This window comes from Mastomys coucha, unplaced genomic scaffold (assembly GCF_008632895.1).
Source record: "Mastomys coucha isolate ucsf_1 unplaced genomic scaffold, UCSF_Mcou_1 pScaffold16, whole genome shotgun sequence".
Lineage (NCBI taxonomy): Eukaryota > Metazoa > Chordata > Mammalia > Rodentia > Muridae > Mastomys > Mastomys coucha.
In genome coordinates, this window is record NW_022196898.1 from 44,094,827 (window position 1) to 44,103,702 (window position 8,876).

The 8,876-nt window shown below is 47.2% G+C and overlaps 3 non-coding genes across 3 annotated transcripts; 2 read left to right on the forward strand and 1 right to left on the reverse strand.

Moving 5' to 3' along the window:
• Positions 1-338: 338 nt before the first annotated feature.
• On the reverse strand, positions 339-500 carry LOC116094623. The gene has a single exon (XR_004120241.1). It is a non-coding gene; the product is annotated as a U1 spliceosomal RNA (small nuclear RNA).
• Positions 501-4,686: 4,186 nt separating this feature from the next.
• Positions 4,687-4,760, forward strand: Trnan-guu. The gene has a single exon. It is a non-coding gene; the product is annotated as a tRNA-Asn (tRNA).
• Positions 4,761-8,382: 3,622 nt separating this feature from the next.
• Trnae-uuc lies at positions 8,383-8,454 on the forward strand. Its single transcript has one exon. It is a non-coding gene; the product is annotated as a tRNA-Glu (tRNA).
• The last annotated feature ends 422 nt before the right edge of the window (positions 8,455-8,876 follow it).

Sequence of the window (8,876 nt, forward strand, 5' to 3'; positions counted from 1 at the left end):
TAGTCTAGAAACGAACGAAGGAAGGGTCTGGGACGAGGGAGACTGGAAGAGGGTCTTCTTGCAGGTCCCCCCCACCAACCCTGAAACCGCCTCTACATGATAGCGCGGACCCTCTCGATCCTCACAGTCGGGCGGCAGAGGCAGGAGGGCCGCAAAGAACAGGATCTCAAAACGTCACTCTCATGGCTTGGAAGAGATAAAAGGTGAACAAGTTTATCTAGAAACAGAAGCGACTATCTCCGAAGGTGGAAAAGAAACACAGTCCAGCAAACTAACAAGTACTAAACGTAATCGATCTCCTAGACAAAACAAGCCTAACATTTAATACCAGAAATGCCAGGGGAGAGCGCGAACGCAGTCCCCACTACCATAAATTATGCAGTCGAGTTTCCCGCATTTGGGGAAATCGCAAGGGTCAGCACACCCCAAGTGCAATGGGTGAGCCTCGCTCTGGGAAAACCACCTTCCTGATCATGGTGTCTCCCCTGCCAGGTAAGTATGCTTTCCCGGTCACCCGCCCCGAATCACACCCGCACGCCCTCCACTCTTAACACACGGTTACTTCGCCCCGTTCGATAGCCGGCCTCTTCGAACGCACACGCCACGCCTGCGCTCCTCTGACACCGCAGACCCGCGCGATCTCCCTCGCCGCCCACGAAATCCCTCGCGTTTCTGCAGCGAGCGCGGACCCGGCAGACCCTGCGCGCCTCATCTGCATACACCACGCCCGTACCCGTGACATCGAGGATGACGTCGGGGCATCTCCCTTTTTACGCCTTCCTGGCCGCCTTCATAGTCTTTGTTTCTATTCTACTATTGTAATTTCCAAGCATTTTCACCTGATCCTTATTTTCCCCCTTGGCGGGGAGGGGGTATCCTATAGCTCCAGCTGGTCTGGATCTGATGCAGATGAGAAACTTGAAGTAGAAAAAAAATTAGTGCTCTGAATAATAATAATAAATGGGTTTTTTTTTGTTTTGTTTTAATAAAAAGAGTCATGGGGCTGGAGAGATCAGCAGTTAAGAGCACTGACTCCTCTTCCAGAGGTCCTGAGTTCAAGTCCCAGCACCCACATGGTGGCTCACAACTATCTATAATGGTGTCTCTGAAGAGAGCTACACTGTACACATATACATTAAATACTTTTTTTTAAAAAAAATGAGTTACTAATACATGTGCTAAGCAAAACCAGAATTTAGCTAAAGGAAGACTGCTTCCAATATGACTTAGACAAGTAGGGCACTAAGCAGGCTGGCTAGAAATTTTGAGAAAAAATATTTCAGAGAAGGTTTCTGCATTGTGGATGTTTGCACATGAAGATGGGTGGTAGTACTAGTGCTTAAACTATTCGTACAGTCTGTAAACTCCAATAAGCCTTCAAAAAGTGTTCCAGGAGAGCTAAAATAGTCTGTGGCAGCAAAGAGAGAGATGTAGAAGAGATAAGGGATGGTAGAGGTATTTGGCTTAGTGCAATTAAAACATCAGCAAAGTGAAAGAATCTCATAAGGCAATGGGCAAGGCCACAAATGGTTGTCAGGAGTCATATAATAGGGCAAGCTAATAACTAGCAGGTGATCATCCTGAAATGCCTGCTTTGGATTATTATATAATCTGTGACAGGTGAGCCCTTATTAAGCAAGGCTGTGAGGGACTCATTTTAGGAAAGATTCCTGCTATTAATATGCTTTTCCCGTTATTATTAAACATATATAGTAACCACTAAGTAATAACACACCCCTTTGGAGCAGATCTCTGCAGGTCTATGAAGATGTACTGTCTTAAAGTGATGCTATATAGATAAAAAGATGATTTAAGGCTATATGATGATCCTATAAGAATTCCTAAGATTTTATCTGTGATTATTAAGCTAATTTATAGTGGAACTGCTATTAGGTCCTTTTCTGATAGTCAAAACTGCAATGAGAACTCTGCCAGTCTCCCAAGTGTCAGCAGTTAATTACTCTTAGATGGTAACCAGACTTTCTCCTACTCAGAGCACATTCCAAGAAGTTTTTAAACAATTAACCACAGGTCATAATAGGGGGACTAAGGATTTATTACAGGTGCTAGGACAAAAGATAAAATATAGACTGGGCTTATCTATACAAAATTTTACTTATGGTCTTAAATCTTCAGTGAACCTGTGGGGCTGAGACAGGTGATGGATGTTTAACCAGATAATTATTCCTAATGGATATGCATGTAAACATTCTCTGTTGTAAACTTCTATTTCAAGTTATGACTTGATTTACTGTGTGAACTTTTGATGAACTTTTTAACATGTGATCATGTGTTCTGGAAGATGCTTAAGAGCTGAGGAAAAAGAGAAGAATCAGAACTGGGGACTGAGGTGAGAGGAACGGAGGTGAGAAGAACTGAGCTGAGAGAGGAACTGAACTGAGGAGAAGTTTTTAGACAGAACACTTTTTAGATCAGAAGGAGAATGCAGAGTGGAATAACTTAGAAACTATAGGTAACATAAAATACTAAGAGAGCAATGTGAGAATGCAGAGGGAAAGAGGAATAAAGAAGATGATGCAGCCGGGCGGTGGTGGCGCACGCCTTTAATCCTAGCACTTGGGAGGCAGAGGCAGGCGGATTTCCGAGTTCGAGGCTAGCCTGGTCTACAGAGTGAGTACCGGGACAGCCGGGGCTACAGAGAGAAACCCTGTCTCAAAAAACCAAAAAAAAAAAAAAAAAAAGAAGATGATGCAGAGAGTAAAAGGAGCAGGCAGGCTTCTCCTTACCATGGGACAGAACAGGAACAAATGTCTTAACTAGAGAAGTGTCCACATGATGCAACCCTGGAATGTATGGCAGGCTCCAGGAGCCAGATAGAAAGGCTTCTTACCAAGCAGGCCAGGAGAGAGGACAGGTTAGAGCAGTCAGACATAAGAGACTGCTGGAGAGGCAGACTCTACAATCCGGAACCCAATGTGGTAGGAGCCGAAGCCAGCGGAAAGAAATGATCTGTACTTACCATGATGGTTTGTATATGTTCAGCCCAGGGAGTGGCAGGATTAGAAGGTGTGTCACTGTGGGTGTGGGTTAAAAGTCTCTCATTCTAGCTGCCTGGAAATCAATACTCTGCTAGCAGCCTCCAGATGAAAATACAGAATACTCAGGTCCTCCTGCACCATGCCTGCCTGGATGCTGCCATGCTTCTGTCTTGATAACTGACTGACCCTCTGAACTTGTAAGCAAGCTCTATTTAAATGTTCTTTTTCAGAGTTGTTTTGGTCATGGTGTCTGTTCACAGCAGTAAAAGCCTAAGACACATGCTTTAAGAGAGTCAAGTCAGTATGAAATGTTGAGAGGAGGGCATAACCAAAAGTAGGTATAACATCTTCTAACCCAGCTACCTGCAAAGAGAGAACTCTGGAAGCAGGTAGTGTTTGGAGAACCTTTTTTTTTTTTTTTTTTTTTAGTTTTACTTATTTATTATTTATATTAGTACAGTGTCACTGTCTTCAGACACACCAGAAGAGGGCATTAGATTCCACTACAGATGGTTGTAAGCCTTGCTGAGAATTGAACTCAGGACCTCTGGAGACCCTGGTATGTTAGGAGATGATGGTGGCAAAAAGAGAAGACTAGTGGTGTTTTGAAAGTTAACCTTTTGATTTGCATGTACGAAATTAAGCTGCAGCCAGAGCAGAGAGACAAGGAGCCCACCCTTGGATAAGCTGAGACCTAAGACAGTCAAGACAGCAAACCAAACTCAGGACCTCTGGAGGAGGAGTCAAAGAAAGATGGGATGTGTTAAGTGTGGGTTTCAAAAAAGCAACATTTAATCAATAGTCATGTTGTAATTTTCTTTTGTGTAATGATTTAATCTTTTTTTAAATTTTAATATTTTAAAGAATGTCTTTGTGGTAGTTGTTTTTGGAAAATCTGTAAGTTGTGGCTCTCTTACGTAGAGAATTTTGTCTTAGGTGGTATAAAAAGTCTAAGAGAAAAAAATAAAGTTGTTGGACCCTTTTCTTCATCAACCAACTCTGTGTATGTGTATTCTTCCTTTTCCGACAGCCCCAGAGAATTAAGTTTTGCTCCCTTAGATAAAAAAGCTCTGCTGAGCCGCTTACTCCTCGAATCCTCTTCAGTAACTGATCTGTCTCAGATGGCCTTTGGCAATTCACCTCTGGAACAAATAGCTGTGTAAACTGCTTTGAAAGAGCAAAACTCTGCACACTCGAGGGTCTCCGCCGGTCTCAGCTCCCGAAAGGGTGGCTCCCACCCTGTCCTCCTCTCCCTTCCCCTCACTGTCTTCCCTTTCCACCGACCGCCTTTCCTACACTCTCCTCCCAGGCCCGAACCGGGACCGCTCCGTGGCTCCAGCACACACCGGGGGTGACCAGTCCCTCGTCGGTACCTGCTTAGAGTCTGCGAAGGATCGTACTCTAGAGCGCACTAGGGTTCCTTATCCTAGTCCTTCTGTGTGCCCAGGCCAGGACCTCACCGACGTGGAGTCCCTAGTAGCCCCCGAACCCCGGGTGGCAGCGGGATCTCAGCATCCGGAGGTGCCAGCCGCACACGCGGTGTTTATTGCGGTCGCGCGAGCTCCGGAATCCGGCGCAGGACGTGCGGTGACTCCCCCCAGTGAACACGGTGTCCAGCCTCCAGGAATGAGCGCTGCTCCCGGTGAGCCCTCACTCACCATCTAGCCAACCTACCAGCCTCTGCATCGTCTCTGTGGCGCAATCGGTTAGCGCGTTCGGCTGTTAACCGAAAGGTTGGTGGTTCGAGCCCACCCAGGGACGAGTCTTTTAATTTCCCCATCTTAACCATGCCTACTGAATACACCTTATGATACGGAGACCATCCCAAGACACTTTCCCCTTCCCTCAAGGTCAAGGCCAACAGTGAATAGCTCCCCTCACTTACCCAAAGTAAGCTTACAAAAGTGTCCTGTCTTCAGGTGCGGGAAGGTTATGCGCTGTTTCTCCCATTGTTTTAGCTTTTTAAAAAGACAAGGCCTGAAATACCCCAGGCTGGTCAGGAAGTTGAGGCTAGAAACATCACATCTGGCAGTGACCTAGTCTGAATGAGTCATTACCCCGAATCTCCAGATACACACTTAGGATGCTTTTCTTTGGCTCATTGCTTAGGCTTGGACACTTGTAAGATGAAAGTTGAGGATTCCAGGCCCAAAAGTCCACCTCGCATGCTGCCGCTGCTTTGCGCTGGTCCCATCGCACACACATCAGATTACTGGGGTTGATCTTTGGACCCAATAGGGTAGCAGGAGTGGAGAACTCTGTTTTTCTTTCTTTTTTGACTTGTTTGTTGGTTTTTGAGACAGTTGCTCACCTCGGCTGGATGGGGATTCACAGAGATCTGCTAGCTGCTGTCTCTTGAGTGCTAAAATTAAAGGCATGCACCACCACAGCCAGCCATGCCTAATTCTGCATTTTGTCTCCTTTTATATTAACATATATAACAAATATATTATAAAATTTATAAGGTGTTCTCCTTTGTTTGATATAGCCCTGGCTATCTTGGAACTCACTATGTAGACAGTCTGGTCTCTAACTGGAGATCCTGCCTCCTCTTCAGAATGCTGGGACTACATGTGACACCACAGCTGGCTAAGATTTTATTTTTGGGTATGTGCAGTGCTGACAGAGGCCAGAAGAGGGTGTCAAATCTTCCTGAACTGGAGTTGCAGACAGTTGAGAACTGCCTGGTGTGGTTGTTCGTAAGGGACGTTCTACAGGAGCAGGAAGTGCTCTGGACCGCTGAACCCTCTGGCCACCACCTGCTATGAATATATTTCTCCTCCTCCTCCTTCTGCTTCTCCTTCTGGCCTGGAACTCAAACTCACTGAGATCCACCTGCCTTAGCTTTCCAAGTGCTAGAATTAAAGACACGCTCCAGCCCCATGCCACTACTCTGAATTTCTTAAGACTTCAAATACAGCTAGGTTCCTCCCCCCGACCCCCAGCCTCCCTTCCTTCCCTGTCATTTTCCAAGATAATCGTTTTTAGGTGAGCATAACTGCTGTGGAAGCAAGTATTTCCTTGTTGCCTCCTGCGGATGTTTATTTTGATAGCGGAGAGATGGGTGTACCATGGTCACACGATGGCGTTTATATCATGTTCTAACTCAGCCTATTCTGTAACCGCATCTTCCCCAAGGGTAGTGCCCAGTCCTGGTACAGTGTTTCCAGGTGTAGCCATGTTCCTTTCTTGTTTTCTTGTGTTTGAAACAAACTTTCTCTTAGCTGTCTCCGATGTTTAAACTGGGGAGGAGGAGGTGGGGGGTCACAGTACACAGGCACACAGACACTATGTTGAGTATTTTGAATGGAAACTTAAGGCACTTCAGAGCCCTCTAATAGCTAATAGTTTTCTGTAATAACCTGGTCACTCAGATCAAAGAAGAATGTTTAAGGAGGTTGTTATGACCAACTCCTTATGCTTATGTCCTGCTTCTGTGAGCCTCACTTATTTGCCTGCCAACCACCACACTTGCAAACAACCTACTCCTAACCTCTAAGAAACTTATATTCCCCATGTCCGGGGCTGATCTCTTGAACCCCGTCTTACAGGGAGACAGCCCGTGTACATGAATTTTAAGAAAGCTTGCTCCAATTTGGCCATTTGCGTCGTGGATCTTTCTCCTCTCGGAGATCCTTTGTGGGATTAACACTGTGCAAAACATCAAAGCATGATTGGATATTATTCGTAAGCCAGTGGGTGGGGGTGGGGGGAGAAAACAAGCCAGCATGGTGGGAATCCCTGTTGGCCCTGGACTAGAGCTATAGAGGACTGGCTGCCGACCTGAGGGACAGGACCCGGGCCGACGGTCTCACTTCTGGAAGAACCCATCCTTGTAAAAGCTCCACGTCGCTGGTGTCCGCAGTTCCCACCGTGTCTCCCAGGGTGGCGGAGCCCACATGGCCGCCCGCCCGAAGTCCACGATCATAGGTGGCCTCAGTTACTCTGGGTTCGGACGTCGACTCCTACGGCGAGAAGAGGCGGAACATCAGCGGGGAAGGGGCTGCGCACGCTTGTGGCCCCTTCGTTCATAGCAGTTGGAGCTGAGGGCCAGAGCATGAGAACCTACACGCTGTTGTTCGAGGAGGAGGAAGCCCGTCCCTTCTCGGCGGGTTTCTCCGGTGCCTGTTCAGGGACTGTCCGGGCCACACTCTCCCTGCCTGGGGAGATTGTCTGGCCTCTGGTGCACTCTTCCACTGCCGGGAACTTTGCTGCTATAGAAAAACCTGAACACACAATGGCACCTGGTGCGTTCGGAGGCAGCCAGCGTGGCACTGGATACAGCACTAAGACTTTCCTTGTTCTCTTCCTGACCCTAAGCATTTTTCCGTATAAGCCAAGCGTTTTAGGCAGGACCTTGTCCGAAATCCCGCCAGTTACAGTTGATCAAAAACAATTTTCTGAGCTACGCCTTGAATCACATAATTGTTCAGAAACAATTGAAGACGCACGCCTTTAATTACAACACTTTGTGGGGTCGGGGGAAGGCGGAGCTCGGTGAGTTGGAGGCTAGCCTGTTCTACGCGGCAAGTTCCAGACAGGTCAGGACTACATGGTGAAACTGGTCTCAAAAACAGAACATAGCAACTTCCTGAAAGAGACAAAGAAAGGAAGAGGAAGAGCGGGGGATGTAAAGGGGACGTGAAGGTTAAGGAGCATGGTAGTAAGTTGCCATAAGAATAAGTAAGTGGCTTTCCCCACCCACCTCCAGCGACCAGCTTCTCGATGGGGATCCACTTGGCTTCCCGCTCTGAGTGGGATGGAGACGAAGATCCAGCAGCAAGGAGCACTTTCCTCGGCCTTAGATCCAGAAACCACAACTTCTATCTCTGCCTAAATCTCCCCAGGCAGAAAGACCGACGTCCAGGGTCCGAAAACTAAGGGATTCTTCCCTCCTGTAGTCCGTTCGCCTTGATTTCACCCTGAGCACAGCTGAGGGACAGGCAGGTTGAGCCACAGAGAAACCAACACAGTGAGAAAAAGGATCCCAATCTGTACCTAGAGCTCTTAGGATGAGTATCTGTTGTAGTGATGGAGGATAGATGTAGAAGTGGGAGGGAAGGAAAAGGAGCCCCTTCCCTGGCTAGGAGGACTCCGCTCACCACACGCTGAGTCAAACCGACAGTTTACCCACCCGAGGCTAGGAGGAAGAGATGTGCCACCCTGGCACACGTGGTGCGAAGGGCTGGAGTAGAATGGATTCCAGATGCGTTTTCCTGTCCGTTACTTTCCGAGGCAGAACATTACCCAGACAGAAAATGGAAGAGAAGATGATGGTCTTGAATAGGAGGATCGGGTTCAATGCCTGACCTGACCACCTTGGAAAACTAATAGGCTTTACTCCTGGAGTCCCGTAAGTGATTAATGAATAGGTTTAACTGTGTCCCTGGTGGTCTAGTGGCTAGGATTCGGCGCTTTCACCGCCGCGGCCCGGGTTCGATTCCCGGTCAGGGAATGCACTTCCAGTGCTCCTTTTACTGACATGATCTTACCCATCCACCCACTCCTCAAACACCTACCCATATACAAGGGTGGGGCGCTGGACTGCCCAGGAGCTGTGTTTTCTGCTGAGCCAGCTTTCTTTTCTGCTGCTCTTACCTCTGGGAATCTATGCTTCACCTTCAGAGTTTTTAACTAAGGTAGTGCGGAGTTGGGACAAAGAGACTTGGGGAAGGGAACAAAGGGAGACATCAGTTCCAACTGTTCTTGCTCAAAGAGAAACAGAAAATAGAAAAAACTGGAAACAAAATAATTGTTATGCCATTTCTGGGCTTATTAGTTAATATTATTATTATTATTTTGTTTTTTTGTTTTTTTCAAGACAGGGTTTCTCTGTGTAGCCCCGGCTGTCCTGGAACTCACTCTGTAGACCAGGCT